Raw genomic sequence first — 16,775 nt, forward strand, 5'->3', positions numbered from 1 at the left:
AGCCTTCTGCCTGGAGAGGTTCTCCCCTTCCCCAAGACTGATTTGGTGACGGCTTTTAGAATTTCAGTGAGTGACATGAAATCTTGAAGGCAAGTGATAAATGTCAGGATGCTTCAAAGGAAGAAATGTGATTGTTTGGTTTGTCATAAGTTATCAGATAATTATCAGAGATTGGATTGGTATTTTATCAGTAGAAATATGAAGTAATGGCAACTGACTGATGGCATATAATAGAGGAAGGAAGAGAGGGTCTTGGAGGCTGCATTATGGTAGTTCTGAGGAAAATAAGGAGAAAGGACTCAAAGCCTTCTAGAATAGGCTATCAAAGGGGAAAAAGGAAGAAGGAAAGATGGATAGCCTGTTGTAGTTGAGAACACGCTGAAGAGAGAGCGTAATGAGAAAATGGGTGATGTGAAATAACCTTTCAGATAGCTTAACTGAAAAGAATGTAGTTCATACCGCATGTCTCCAACACTAATAAAACTGCTGTTCCCTAAACTGTTTGCTAAATGGCAATGGCTAAGAAGCCGGAGAGAACTGGGGAAAGATTGGTATCCATGAACACTCCCTTTGGTGGGAGAGATCCTTCCAGTTTGAATCTTTAGGCATTTACATTTATGAGAGAAACTTGAGTTGAACCAGCAGTTGTCAAATGAACGAGTGCTGGCATGAACTTCCCAGTTTTGTCTTATACCACAAAGCCCTCAAAAGTCCTCCTATATAGGATTGGTCCTGGAAACAGATCTTACTGGAGAGGAAAAGGTGAGGACATGCTGCTTTTTCTCTGTGCCCCATAGTTTTAATTGAGCCTCAAGTGAATTTCCTTAGAAGTCAATGGTGGCTCCATGTCCCAGAAGGGACAGGGGAAGTGTGTGAAACAAGATGAGAGGTGGGACCATTATTCCCAGAACTCTTCTGACTTCTTTTTAGACCCTGGTCAAGGATAGAGCTGTTTGTTGTAATAAAATATCCAGTAGCAGGAAGTTGAAATGGAGGTTATACTAAAAAAAGACCCCCCAAACAAAACAAAACAAAAACTCATGCTAATTTTAGCTCCATTCAAAACCTAGGGGGAAAAATCAATGTTTACAAAATTAAGATTAATGAGCTGCCAAAATTCAACTCATTAGTTAGCAACTATGTAGTGATGAAGTTTGTGCTGGTTGGATTTAAAGGAAATTAAAACTATCATTGGGAATGCCTGTCCCCTTAACATTTTGGCTTAATGATTATGGACTTTTCTACTAAAAGTACTGGTAGCCAAGGAGTGGGTCTAAAAATCCCTAGCTAAGAATTTACCCACTTCACTTGACATGGAGAGGGTCTTGTCAGGATATGTTGAGTGCTGAAGATCATGGTTATTACAGCTTAAAAGCTTTTACAGATATTGATCCAGACATTAGAGTGACCCTCCTTGTGTAGATAAAACACTCCCAGAGACTTGAAGGAAGTGTACCAGGAAAAGGCAAACACTGAGACTTCTTCCCTTTTGACAAACATGGAACTCTTTTCCTCCTTCCAGGAAGTACTGTGTTGAGATGAAAGCTATGGAAATCCTAGGATGGGTTTGAACTGGTTGTGTGTAAAGGTTTTGCCTTATACAATATCTGTGGGCATAAGGTGGACATATGGCAGGCTGGCTTAGAGGGATAATTGCAGAAAAGAATGATAGAACTGAGTGTGTTTATAACGCTAATCTGAGGTAACACAGGCAGAAGTTTCTAGCACAATGTCTGGCACAAAATAAGGAGTAGAATGGTCATTTGGTATTTCTATTTTTATAGTCACATTTATTTATTTTAGTTCAACGTTTACGTTTAGAGTTGCTTTATTGCTTCATTGGGAAATCTGAATTTAACCTTCTGACTAGTGATCAGTATATCAGAAAAATGATATTTTACTTCATGTAGGTCTTATAACCAGCATTGGCCTGTAAGAGTTCTCTGATTTCAGAAAACAGTGGTGAACATTGGTCTTTGAAAATTCCGGGGGCACCTGGGTGGCTCAGCCTGTTAAGCATCTGACTCTTGACTTCAGCTCTGGTCATGATCTCACAGTTCATGGGTTCGAGCACCACATCGGGCTCTGTGCTTTCAGTGAAGAGATTCTTAGCTTGGGATTCTCTCTCTCCCTCTCTCTCTCTCTGCCTCTCCCCTGGTGACACTCACATGCTCTCTCTCTCTCTCTGTCTCTCAAAATAAATCAATAAACATTAAAAAAGAAAAGAAAATTCCCTTAAAGTTCTATATGAAATGTAATTCTGGATTTCCTTGAGCCTGATTTCTCCATGTTATATGTGGAAAGAAGTTAGCAGTTATAGCAGGTGGTTTTCAAAGGAGCAAATGGAAGAGTACATTCTTTCACAGAAGCTTTATAGGTGGAAGGGGCCTTCAGAATCCTCTGAATGTAAGTGAGGCTTACTGTTCACGTGAAGAAACTGTTTTCTCCAGAGTCACAAAACTAGTTAATGGCAGAGAAGGGATTAGAGGCCAGCTCTTTTGATTTCTGGGCCAATATTCCTTTTCCTCAGTAGAAGATTAGAAACCTCTTATTTTTTGTCTAAGTCTTCTGAATAGCCTGCTGAGGCCATGTAAATTATATGCTGGATAAAACATAGGCTGACTTGAAAGGACACCTTTCCTTACAAGGTGGTGGGAGACAGGTCAGTGGGATTGAGTGTGTTTTTATTGCAGTCTTTCCATGCCCAGTTGCTGACTGTCACAGGCTAGCCCAGAAGGATGGGCAGGATTAAAGGATCTATAGCTAGTCCCTCCTGGGCCATCATATAACCACAGGTGTGGTTTTTCTTTTACTGTAGATCAGCTACCAAGAGACTGCTCTGAGTGGAAACAACCTTCCCTTGAGGAGTTAGGGAAGATGGGGAGGGCAGCTTAAGATTCCATGGAGTAATATGAGAATTCTCTGCAACAGTGGAGTCTGGCAATACTTCTGTCTTTGCCCATCCTTAGTCTGCTCTCAATTCTGAAAATGCTAAGTGAAGGATGCAAAAGAAAGACTATTCCTTACACTTACCCCTCAGTGTATGTTTGTGCCTGTTTGGGAGAAGAGAGAGCGAGGCTAGGTTCATGAAATTCCTACATATTAGTAGAGATTGGAGGGTTTAGCTAGGAGAAAGCGAAGAATACATCAATGGAAGAGGGGAAAAGAATAAATAAGAACTAGAGCTAAAAATAATTTCAGGTTGCTAATCATTATAAAGCTGATTAATTTAAAAGAAGTTAAAAGTGCAGATAAGATCCTGGGTAGCTACTGCATCACAGAATCTTTGAGACCACAGTTTCCAGTCAGTAGATGTTACCAGAAGAGTTAATTAGCCCAAACTGTGGCTGCTAGTTCTTTAGCTGTCTTCAACTTGAAGGTTTTTTTTTTAATAAGTTTTAGAGCTAATTAGGATACACCTGGGACTCATGGCTAAAGCCAATAGAGTTTCCCCTGGGGGAGTTACTTTTTATATACCAAAATTTAAAAAAAGGAAAAATGTCAGATGAAAACATCATCTTTAGATTCAGGAAAAAAAAAAATGGCATAACCATTTCAACTCAGCAGACCACAAGGCCAAACAAGCTTTGGCTAGAATTGAATGCTGTGTGCTTCTGTTCAGAGAAGAGGATGCTTCCCAGATGTGTCTGGGGGACTACCTGCCTCACTCTTATTTATCATCAGCTCTCACACAGGATGTGGTGTCGCTGGCTGGTAATCTGGAAATGGCCTGTTTATTTTTACAGATCTGTAGAAGAGACTCAATAGTTGTAAAGGATGGAAGAGTGCAAAGCAGCTTGGAACTCACAACAAAGGAAACCGGGACGAAAAAAATTAGATAAAACAACTGTGACCATGGGATCTGCTCCTTGTGCCTGTCGAACAAAGGTGCTAAATGGATTTTCTCATTTCAAAGGAAAGCCAATTCTTCCTCCCAACCCTGCAGCCCATGATTGTAGAACATCCAGACACCATTTTTTTTTTTTTTTTTTTTTTAAGTTCAGGGAACCTTGGTATTCTTTTCAACACCAGGACTGGTTGGTTCCTTTATGAGTTTCGTAAAGAAAAGAAACCTCCCCCAGAGCTGCTTAGGCTGGTGATTCTCTGTCTCAACCAGGCCTTTCTGGATAATTTCCCTCATGTTAAAACCCTGCAGCAGACTGGAGAAAGAGGATTCTCCAAATGCTTGGCTGGGATAGTGTTGCTGCTAAGTTCCTGCTTCTCCTGAAGTGTTATCCTGAGTGTAACAACTTTCTGTTCTCTCTCCTGAGAAGAGATATGCCTGAGGTGAGTCTAGTCCCTCCATGGAACCTCTTGTCTGCTGTCTCCAAGATGCAAAAGCTGATTTCCAATTGAATACTCTTGAGTACTTGCTTACTATCAATTAGTACTTCTGTCTAACAGTCAGATGCTGAAGAAATGTGGAAGAAGTACTTTATATTTTTCGTATATTCAGGAAATGAACAAACAAATAAGCCCAGTGTACAACACCCAGAGAAACAAAGAATGAAAAATACTGATGGGCGGAAAGAGCTGAGAATTGGGGCTTGTAAGTGACAGAGCTAGAATTAGAACTTGTAGTCACGAAGGACTAGGCAGTGTGAGACGGTGGTGTACTGTTGAAACACTTTGCCTTGTGCAAGCACATTGGGCTCATATATAGTTGACTTTCTCCAAGGGAGAGTTTGGGGAAGCCAGGGTATATTTATCAGCTCTATCTTTTCCTCACTTGCCTTCCTCTCCCCAGAACCAGGGATGTGGTTGCTCCCTGGCTCAAGGAATGCTTGCATATGGGGGACCACCCAGGCTACATGCCCGTGACCACTGCAGAGTCACCACGGCAGCAGAGAATGAGCTGGCTTTGAAGTTCAGGGATGGGAGGACCAGGGCTATTTCTGGTTTGGCATGAGGTAACTCACAATTTGTGTAACCCTGCCCCCAATATCTGCCAAGAGGGGACACCGTACTACGTCGACTACATTAAAAAAGAAACAAGGGGCGCCTGGGTGGCTCAGTCGGTTAAGCGTCCGACTTCATCTCAGGTCACGATCTTGCGGTCCGTGAGTTCGAGCCCCGCGTCGGGCTCTGGGCTGATGGCTCAGAGCCTGGAGCCTGCTTCCGATTCTGTGTCTCTCTCTCTGCCCCTCCCCCGTTCATGCTCTGTCTCTCTCTGTCTCAAAAATAAATAAACAAAAAAACAAAAACCTGCAAGTCAGAAGAAATAATAGTGTGGGTGTGCAGCAATTTTGCTGTTGGTGGTGGCAGGTGGTGGCAGAGGGTGGGGAGTTCGTCGTTGACTGCATGTTTGTGAACATGAGACCTCTGTACCATCTGAAGGTGAGTGAATTATTTCATAGTCAGATGTCTCAGAAATGCTGGCCAGTCTTCATATGATGCAGCGATGTGAAGCTTTCCACGTTTCCAAAAGTGAGTCATGAAATCTGCCTCAAAGTATAGCTAAACAACAACACCCTGTGGATCTGTAGCAGTTTTAATGGAACTGACAGAGTCAAGTTTCCACCATTTGCTAACTATGTAACTTTGGAAGAGTCCTAACCTCCCTGCCTCAAATCCTTTATCTTTAGCATGGAGCAAATGCTACCTACTTCAGCAGGTTCTTGTGAGGATTACATGACACATTGTGTGTAAAGCCCTAAACATGGTGACTAGGTTATACAACTAATCAAGAAATGCTGATTATTACTTGTTAGGTAGGTGGCTTTATGATTATATTAAGCTTTTTGTGAGAGTGGCTCTTAATATGTGGAAGTCATTGAAAGTCCAGCCAAGCTTGAGACCAACCAAAGGGATATGGTTTGGCTTCATTATCTAAGCTGTGAGCCAAGCCGTCAAAAAGGATTGAACACATGTTAGGAGAAAAAATATATTAAGTGATGAGGTGGGTGTGACTGAGACCATAAAGAATCAATGCCACAATATTATTATTGGTTTGGCTCTTCATCATCTATAAACATTGAGCCTGGTTTGAGTGGTTCAGTTTCAGACTCATTGACAGGTTCTTCATTTTACTTTTAAAATCTTGGGCATATTAGGGAAAAGATTTACACATTTTTGTACTCTCTTTTAAAGTGTCACTATGCCTGGCTAATACATACTTCATATATCCTTGTCTTGTATTTTGTAAAGCATCTCCAGGTTTTTGATCTAATAAACATTGTGTTTTTCAAATCAAATTCAGTTTGAGATTGAATTAGATGGCAAATAATGAAGTGGCTTTATCACATTGTACCAGGAACTTAGAGATTGGAAGCTTTGCCTGTATTCGTCTTTGTATTCCCAAGATCTGTGCTCCCTGAGATTAGTGGTGACCATGAGCAAAACCGTCCTCTATACTCATTTGGGTTCTTTGGGAAACACAATATTTCCATGAAAGAAATCCCAAAACATTCCTTTGGGAAGAAGCATTGTGTTTGTGTTGCTTAGAACTTGAACCTCTTCTAGGGCTATGCCTGTCTTCTTTGGGTCAATAAGTCAGAAGCCAGTTAGGAAAAAAGAGAGGTAACAATGATCGAGACCTTGTAGGAAACTGAAACAGTGTCTCTGATCAATAATGCAATCTACCAAGGTGGAGAGGGGGAAAAAAATGAAGGCCTGGTATCACACGGAGACATTTTTTGGGGAAAAAAAAGATAAATGAAGGCACCTGGGTGCCCTCAGTTAAGCATCCAACTTCGGCTTAGGTCAGGACCTCCTGGTTGGTGGGTTTGAGCCTTGTGTCGGGCTCTGTGCTGACAGCTTGGAGCCTGGAGCCTGCTTCGGATTCTGTGTCTCCCTCTCTGTCTTCCCCTGCCCTGCTCACGCTTTGTCTCTTTCTCTCAAAAATAAAGAAACATTAAAAAAAAAAAAGATAGGGGAATCTGGGTGGCTCAGTCAGTTGTGCATCTGACTTCGGCATAGGTCATGATCTCACAGTTTGTGGGTTCAAGCCTCGCATCAGGCTCTGTGCTGACAGCTTGGAGCCTGGAGCTTGCTTCAGAGTCTGTGTCTCCCTCTCTCTCTGCTCTCCCCTGCTCTCATTCTGTCTCTCTCTCAAAAATAAAACATTAAAAAAATTTTTTTTAAAGATAAATGAATGTTTCCCTAGAATATGTATCATTTTAAATATTTTCAGTCAAATTTCTCTAGTTTTTGCCATGTATCCTTTGCTATCCAGAGGGCATATGCCTTGTTTCTGTGAATAGATTTTTGTGAGGGCAGCATCTGTTTATATTTGTGTTTGTTTAGTGCCTAAGTTCAGTGCCTGGTATTTACTGAACTTTGCAATAACTTACTGAATAAGAGACTTTTGACCAATTGCAAGTAAGTACTCTCCGAATTATCATGGGAGTTTGTTCCTCCCATCCCCTCAGTTCTTGAATTCTGAACAGACTAAGACAACTTAGGTGTCCACAATTCTTTGTTTCCTCTGTTCAAACCTTCCCAACATGCTTTAACACCATCCTTTACAAATGTAAAGTTTTTCTAACCATCTTTTTACTTTCGTAAGATTTATAATTTTCTTCAAGTCTTTTGTTTTTATTTTTAGAGGTGATTTTAACATATCAGATAACTTGGAAGTGTCAGGCCAACTCATTCGTCTTGTTTCAGTTTAGAAAAATGCTAGCACCAAGTTCTCTTGCTGCCAAAGCATAGATTTCATGCTGTTCGTAGTCTTTCCTACCAAGGGGACAATATACAGGCAACTGCCAGCACTCCTTTGGGACTCCTGACAAAGGAATTTTATTATGCCCACTTTCAGTTGGATGCAGTGAAACCCTTGCCAGGGGCATGGCAGTGGCTACTGCTTATGTCCCAGAATTGCTGTGTGGTCAGGTCAGGGCTTTTCTCTTAATACTTGCTGGGTCAGACTTTCTTGTGGGTTTGTGTGTGGGAGGCAAGGCAGACACTGTGTCAAGGACAGGCCCTCTGCCTCTTGTGTCGGGAAATTACTGCCACATGAAAGTAGGGCAGGAAGCCAGGACTGTCCTGAAGCCTTGGCTTTCAGATATTTTGCGTCCTCTCCGGTGAACAAGAGCATTTGTACTGGGGCTAGAGAATTGTGTTCCTGGAACATGAGCTCCCTACTGCCATCCTCTCCCAAGTTGAAAGTCAGGCATCTTTGGATGCCACATTAAGTCATGTATTGTGACCAGACTGCCTGAGGGAATTCAGCCATCGAAAAGGTTGCCTAACTTAGCTGTGTATATAAAGTTACCCATCTAAGTTAGGAGTAAATGTTTCCATCAAATCTAATTGTCCCTTCCTGGGCACACAGAATCTTTTTAGCAAGAACTATAACCAACACTACTAATTCAGTGTGAATTGTATATAAGTTCCTATTTGAACTGAAAAGAACCCAGAAGCGGCTATTAGTGTCCTTCAGGGTATGGTAAAAGTATAGATTCACGTCAAAAATACACCATGTGGGGCTCCTGGGTGGCTCAGTTGGTTAAGCATCTGACTTCAGCTCAGATCATGATCTCATGGTCGGTGAGTTCGAGCCCGGCATTGGGCTCTGTGCTGGCAGCTCAGAGTCTGGAGCCTGCTTCAGATTCTGTGTCTCCCTCTCTCTCTCTCTCTTTCTCTACCCCTCCCCACTCACACGCTGTCTCTTTCTCTCAAAAATGAATAAATGTTTAAAAAAATTAAAAAAAAATTACACCATGCATGTTGTAAAGACTGACCAGATCAAAGATCTTTGATTCCACTTTCAAAGGAGTAGCCGTGTGAAATATAGGCTTAATACCTGAAAGTTGATTAAATACAGAGATAACGGTGTATAATAATTATAGCTACGGATTATGTAATACAGACTAACTAGTTAATAAACTCAGAAGTTTAATTGGATCAAACTAACTATTTATATATGAAAATAATCACCCCCTGGTTGAAAATTACAACTTTTATTTGGGGAATCGAAGAGTCATCTGATGAGAGTGAAAACTATCTCTTCAGGAAGGAACTCAGGCAGTTCTCATCATCCTTGTGGCCAATACTTTCATCCTTAGGTGCTTTGATTTTAAAAAGATAAGGGAGCAATGATAATCAGATAGACTCTGCATTACTAGAAGAACCTCGAAATTAAGAGGGTGCTATGTAGAGGATTTCTGCTGCTAGTAGAGAATAATTTCCTCTGCCTTTGCATTATTCATCTCATGTAAATTTTGTTAAAGTTCATCACTGTGATTATTTCATTTATCACATTTTATATGTTTAGAGCACAATTTCCACAGTAGGATCTTTTTTTCTTTCCAGACTAACATAAATATATGTATTCTTAATGGAAAAAGGAACCTTTTTAGAAGAAGGTGCCTGACACACATCACCTGAGCTCATTGCATTCAGAACTTACTGCAGTATGACCTTCCTCTATCATGAAGTCTAGAAGTGGGCTTTTTAGGCCATGCACCATGTACTTATGCACCTGCAACAGATGATTTAATATGTTCACAACTACCCTGTGAGATGGGAACAATAATCCTCAGTTTGATGACTGAGATTCTTGGGTTCATTGACGTCCTCACAACTAGATTTACACAACTACTAGATTTACACAACTACTAGATTTACACAACTACTAGAATGGGAGAGCCAGGACTCCAAATCAGGGTTCTCTGATGGTAGAATCCATATTATTTTTAGTCACATTCAGTGCAAGGGAATTCAGCCTCCTGGAAAGAAATCCTGGGTTTTGAAAGGTCCAAAATGAAGATATACCTAGTTGGAATGACTCTGACAGTGTCCTGAAACTGCTCTGTGAGTTCTCTTGGAACTCTCCCGACTGGGTTAGTTTTGTAGATTCATTTAACTTCAGCATTGGGAAGAGGCTGAAAGATCATCCAGCCTAACTCCCAAGAGGCTGCCTGTGCTGGATGCTGTCTAAGTTCTCTTGAGGCAATCAGTTCATTCTTTGTTGGGAAAGCACAACGCATTAAAGTTCTTTATATTCAGCCAGAATAAGCTACAGAATAAGCCTGATCCATTTTCGGCATAATAGTCCTAAAGATATTTGAAGGGAATTCCAGATTCCCTCTATTTTTTTCTGAGCTCAGTCCCAATGCTTTCAACTGCACTCTGTAGGATATGATTGTATTTTTTTGACCTTGTATTCTGTTCCCTGAGTGCTGTGCAGTCTTATAAGGTAGCATTAAGATCTAAGCACAAAGCATCCAGGATGGATGTAACCAGTGCACACTGGAATAGGACCATCACATAGGGAATTTCACATTTGGAAACCACACAAAGTGTTGTGATTTAATTCTAGCTGAGCTTCCTTCAAATTAACCCCTCACCCCAAAAGATGAAGGTCTCAGTCTGCCTCCAAACTCAAGAATCCTGAAATCTTGCCATAGCTACAGGAAAGAACCCTTAGGGAAGAGAGTCAAAGAGTACATTTGTTTCTAGCAAAACAGGCAAGGAGATGGAGAGGCAGGTTTTAGCATAGTAGGTACTTGTCACATACTCTGATGCTCTAAACTTGTGTTTGAGTCTTAATGGGGATAAGGTGTGGAGTGACCTGTCAGAAGTAAATGAATAGAAACTGTATTTTCTCAAATGTCTAAGGGATATTAAGAGACAGAAGTCACTGCTTCTTCAGACAGACTCTGATTCCAATGACGGGTCAGTGATTTTGTTCATCTGTTAGTTCTTGCAGTACCCTGGGACATAATTCATTATGGCCAGAATGGATTTGCTGTACATAGGAGTCATACTTCTAACCTGCCATGTCCATAGGTATGTGAGGATCTAGGATGAAGCTGAGAGAATTCTATCCTGCTGGTTCATACTCAGAAGGTGGGAATATATTTTTTGTATCTTTTGGAGCATATGTATGGGTATTATTGGCACACAATGAATTTTCTATTCCTTTTGTGAAAATGTAAGATGACAGAATAATTTCCAAAAGGGTAAATTGAATACATGGATAGTATATTATGTTCCATTTCAATTAGTAGAATAGGTATAAAATTTGTATGAAAATATAATCAGATATTTATTTGTTGCATTGAGTTTAGATACTCCTAATAGACAGCTGGAGGGTATTCAGTACTCTGTGGATCAGATTGGAATTAGTGACCTAAGTTGTAAAACCCCCTGTTTCATGTTCATCAAGAATATCATTGTATTTAAATTTCTGGTACATTGAAAGGTAAAACAAATCATATTTTTATTTTAAAGGATTGTTTTGATCTTTTATAATATAATAGCATGCATCTTTCAACAATTTAAGAATAAATGGAAGAAAAAGTCTTAAAAGTAAAGTCCTTTAAGACATCTGAATTTGAGATGTAAACATTTTCACACCTCCGTGTGTGTGTGTGTGTGTGTGTGTGTGTGTGTATAAACTTTATCTCTTCAAAGCTGTGTTTAGAGATGAGGTAGGAAGGCATACAAGCACCTGTTTTGCACTGACGAATTTCAAGAGGCATTTTATGTGGGGGTGAAATAATTGGGCCCATTAAAAAATTGGTATATTTTTATCCTGAAAAAAGCCCTGCAATGTTTCTGTCTCTGGGCTTGCCAAAAGTGCCCATATTTCCCACCTCCTTAACATAAATCTAACTCATATATTCTGTGCACAAGCACCCATGCACAGAAAGCTTCTGAAAGGGAAAATTCTTGAAAGACACAGAACAAAGAAAGAGAAGAAGAGTCCTTTAACTGTAAAGCTGTAATTTTTTAAGTGTCTTTAGAATCCATGTAAGGGGCCTTTCTCTTTTTGTTCTTCTCTTGTAGGTTTCTAAGCCCACTGATGACAGGAAAATCTTCAGTGGTTCCAGAGACAAGCTGCTGGAAATCCTGCACATTTATCTTCTAGAAGGAAGTGAGCTGAGTAGGATAGTGGTACCTTCAGAAGGTACCTACCCCAAAACTTGAAAGAACTCCAAAGTAAACCATGTCCATTTCTGGGACCCTAAAGTGGCTCATGAAAGTCAGGGTCCACTTGCTTAAGGTTAGGTGATTTCAAGCCTTGAGATTCTAAGGGGAGAGTGAAGGTGGGAAAGGGGATGGTGAATAGATTGTGAGAACTTATCAAATAATAGGACTTCTCTTTAATTCCAAGCATCATGTTCTATTTCACATTGTATCTTTCAATTAAAAAAAGGAAAAGGAAATGTGTCTTTTTTAAAAAAGATATTTTACTCTATTAGTATTCAGTACATAATATATGAGTGCACATTCATCATTCATTAGATCTAGGTAGATCACAACCTAATTTACAAATTCAAAAGCATAAGTCAGATCAACTCAATTGCTCAAGGCCATGTATTCGTAAGCCAGGAGTATGCACTGAATATTTCCTGTCCTTGGACTGCTCTACTGGGCTATGCTGCTTTTCTATAAGAATTTGTTCATATGTTGAATTTAACACAGTTTTGCTTAGCAGTTTATAACACTTCACCTACGTGCACTTGTGTAATATAAAGTATAAAATTAAGTCAATGATCTACAAAATTCAGAGCAAAGTAATCTAAATCATTTGGATCTTCCTAGAGATTCTGATTTCTTTTTTTTTTAATTACACAATTTTTTAAATGTTTATTTATTTTTGAGAGAGAGGGGGGGTGGGAGGGGCAGAAAGAGAGGGAGACACAGGATCCGAAGCAATCTCTAGGTTCTGAGCTGTCAGAAAAGTGCCTGACATGGGGCTCGAACTCAGAACTGTGAACTATGACTTGAACTGAAGTTGGACACTTAACCACACAGTAGCCCCAATTTCTTTTTAACCTGAAAAAATAGATAATTACTCGATAGCTTTAGCTCTAAGATATATCTGACAGGCTATTTTTATTTGTTTGGTTTTCAGAAATCATATCCATGCGTTCTGCCCTCTATAGTTTTTAGCAAAATGAATCAAAGCCACTCTGTACCCAAAGATAACACCAGTGTTGTCTTTTTTTTCCTTCTAAACATTGCAGTGCTTTACTTAAAGTGCTATGCAGTAAATTTACAGGGAAAGAAAAATTTTATTAAATTATAACTGAGAGGAGCTGATTTTTTTACATAGCAAACAAAAAATTCCTTCATGAAAGGCTATAAAACCCATATTATTTACCAGAGAGACCTTTCCTGTCTCCCAGGTAAACACTTACAGTGTGTAGACTTGTGTAAATACATATTTAGGAGTGGCTAAATATGGCGAGGTATTTTTAAAGGTGTATTTACAAAGCTGAATACATATATTGGCATTTCGGTATGTGGAAGTCGTGTATGCTGTTCTGCCGTCTATTCAAAATTCTAGCAGGACTCTGGTAGATACACCTTGGATAATGGGACTGAGTTTCAAAACATTCATCTTTAATCACAATTACTAAGGACAGGCCCTTAAATCATTTCAAAAGGGTGAAAATTTTCAACTAATGGAATTCGGGTCCTTCTTGCCAGTTTGACTTGAGGAAAATTGTTCCAGAAATGTGGCATCATTAGCGGAAGCAGATCTCCTTTCTGAACATCTTTGTGCATAAAATAACTGCCATTTCACATTCGGTTTAGAATGTTACCAAATAGTCAAAGATACAGTTCATTTGATGGATGGGTCAGCCAGGAAATTTTAGTTAAGAGGGGAAATATCATCAAGATATTTTTAAAATACTTTAAAACACATGAAAATGTAAGTGATAAACGCTGTCTGTTGCTAATTCAATAGCAGGAAGCTTCCTATGATAATGTAGTGAAGCTCTGTCCAGAGGATTCCCAGTGTCTACGTTCCTTTTTTACTTCTTGGGAAATGTGTCTGTGAGGAAAAGAATGTGATCGTAACAGAGGTTGTAGACGCATGAAAGAGCACTACGACCTCAGCTTCTGTTGTCTGCTGCGCCTCAGATTGAATGAGGATCCCATTTGTGTAAAAGCCTGTTTTAAGATAGACAAGTTGAGAGTCTAAATAGCTCTAGAGCTTGGACTATCTCAGGAGCCTTTGGCTAAGAAGTCTAAACAATGCTGCTATTTCATTTTTAATGCAGCTTTTTCTAAATGCTCTCAATATCCTCCAGTGGAGTAATTGAAAATCTTATTATGAGAAACCATGTGGGGACAAAGATTATTCAATCAGTGAAATGATTTCTCCAGTAAATTTGAACTGGGCTGAGTTTTTTAACTTTACAAAAATATACATCATATGTACAGGTCTTTCCCTAGGTCCCAGCACCCCAGATTTGGGTTAAACCTGCTGGGTTCTAGAACTTTAAATTAAAACAAACAAATAAACATGTAAATAAATAAGTAAAGTTTATTTAAAAATATTCTGCCAGTGCTATAAGGCCTCTGGAATGTAGAAACTTCTCATATATGTGCTGACACAATTTTAGCTTTAACTGTGAATGGTTGCACTCTGTACATATTACTTGTACCAGTATTTTAGACTTGGAAAAAACAAGCTTTTCTGGCAAGAGACAATCCTTGTTTCAGATTTTTTTTTTAAAATATACGAGCAGGCACAAACACCTTCACATTACGATTTTTATTAGTGTTATCCCATCTTTAATTTTATTCTATGGCTAAGTATCTCATTTCCAAGTAAACTTCCATTAGGAACAGAAATTGCTGACACCACATCTACTGACAGAAATGCCACAACATAAATTATGCCAAGAAAATGCCGCTTTGGGTGGGGGGCATGGTAGGGGGAACTTAGTTAGATAAAAAGCCACTGTGCTACTGCCCAGCCTGCAACTCTGTCCCGCTGACCACTGATAAAATTTATCACAGGGCCACATACGGGAAGGCAGCTTAAAGAGTCGTCGTCTGTGGTAAAACGTGTAACAGCAAAACAGCTAATGGAGCATTATTACTTTATTGGAAAGCAATATCTCTGGAGGCTTCACTTTTCTAGCTTTAGCAAGTGTATGAATTGTTCTATATGCAGAAGAGCTGATATGAAGGAAAAAATGGGTTATCAGAACTCTGAATGATGGCAATGGGCATTTCCAGGGCTCACCAGTTCACCACTCTGCCCAGTACACTTAAGGAGCAAAAGGGTAAATGAGTCCCAACAAAGTTAAAAACCAATCTGAATTTTCCTTCTTAAAAGAATGCTGATCTATAATGCTAATGGTTTCTTTGTGAAGAAGCAGTCTTGTGTCTTGTAAATTCCTGGCTAATTGTTGTCAAAATTCAGTCCTGGCGTTAGTAGAAATGTAGTAAGTAGAAAGTAGAAATATCCAGATTCCACTAGTAAAAGGAATCTCATTCACCAAGATATTTAAAAACTTTGTCATTGGATGGGGCTTATTTTGGGGGGTTGGAAAGAAAGAGCTTGGCATCTTTACAGTAACAATTGAACGACTAGAAGGGTTACTAATAAAAATGATTAGGTGGTGTGGTGCTTTAAATGATAGGGAAGAGGGCATTTCAAAGACGTGAAGGAGATTAATTGTTATCACTTGCTGCTCGAATGAGGGAGAGTGACGTCACCAAGATGGCGACCGAGGTTGTTCTTGACTTCCCCTCTCCTCGCGAGAGGAACAAGTAACAAGTATTTAGGAAGGAGACATCGCTAGAACTTGGGAGTGAGGCCGAAGCACCCCCGGCTCTGCACCACAGAGACCCAGACAGACTCCGTTAGAAAGGTAAGAGAAGCGGCTACAATGACTGCATTGCCTCTCCCCGAGATTGGTGCGGCACCACACTGAGAGGTCTCACCTGAGCCTCCACTAGGAAAATGACTGGCATACCAGAGGATTTATTGCTCTTATTTGCTACCCATGAGCTATGTCTTAAAACTTACGTAATTGCACATGCAAAGCGCCACTGTACTTTGCCCGTCCTACACAACATGTGTCTCCACCTCTGAGCTTTTGTCCATTCCTACATGTTTTTTGAAGAAGTCAGGGATTTCGGATGGACTGCCTTCAGTTAAGGTAAGAGAAACCACGTTGCCACCTGATGGGGTCACGCTTTGCTAAATTTGATCATAACTGCAAAGCACGTTGGTAAGAGAGCAAAGTTTTCCTCTTTTACTGTCAACCTCAAGCAAAGAACCTCACATCATCACATCAATCTTTTTTTTTTTTTCCTTTTTTTCAGTTGTTAATGCCATGTTTATATAACCCCTTTTGGTAGCTGCTTGTGTACCTAGCCCCTACAGTTTCTTGGATTAATATTTCATGTTTACTACGTGAAGTTTAAAGTAGTACTTTATTTTTCCTAAATGCATCTCATTCAAGCTGTAAGGGAAATTATTTTAATATCTAAATCACCAGGATTTGGTGGTAATAAATGTTACTGTTTATCAAATTCCATATATATATATATATATATATATATATATATATATATATATATATATATGCACACCAGGCACTGTTTAGGAGCCTTCTTTTTTTTTTTTTTTTAAATTTTCTTTTTAACGTTTATTTGTTATTGAGAGACAGGGAGACACAGAATCCGAAGCAGGCTCTAGGCTCTGAGCTGTCAGCACAGAGCCCAACATTGGGCTTGAACTCACAAACTGCGAGATGGTGACCTGATCCGAATTTGGTCGCTTAACCAACTGAGCCACTCAGGTGCCCCAAGGAGTAATTCTATGTATTAACTCATTTAGTCCTCAAAAAACTCTAGGAAATTATTATTTTCTTCATTTTAGGAGATTGGATTTTGAGTTTTAGAGAAGTTGGTACTTTATCCCAGGCCACGTAGCTGGTAGACTTCATTCATTGGAATATAATAATTTGGGTTTTATGTGTAGATGATTTTTTTTTCAAGGTAAGATTGCAAACTATGGACAGCATAAAACAGGTAGTTTTACTTTGTCTTTCATGGGCACAATGAATAGC

At 39.6% G+C, this 16,775-nt stretch overlaps 1 long non-coding RNA gene across 1 annotated transcript; it reads left to right on the plus strand.

Moving 5' to 3' along the window:
• Positions 1–170: 170 nt before the first annotated feature.
• Positions 171–16,171, plus strand: LOC106968738 (uncharacterized). The gene is made up of 3 exons (XR_001429195.3): positions 171–4,287; positions 10,646–10,794; positions 11,737–16,171. It is a non-coding gene; the product is annotated as an uncharacterized LOC106968738 (long non-coding RNA).
• The last annotated feature ends 604 nt before the right edge of the window (positions 16,172–16,775 follow it).

This window comes from Acinonyx jubatus, chromosome A1 (assembly GCF_027475565.1).
Source record: "Acinonyx jubatus isolate Ajub_Pintada_27869175 chromosome A1, VMU_Ajub_asm_v1.0, whole genome shotgun sequence".
In the NCBI taxonomy this organism is placed as follows: domain Eukaryota; kingdom Metazoa; phylum Chordata; class Mammalia; order Carnivora; family Felidae; genus Acinonyx; species Acinonyx jubatus.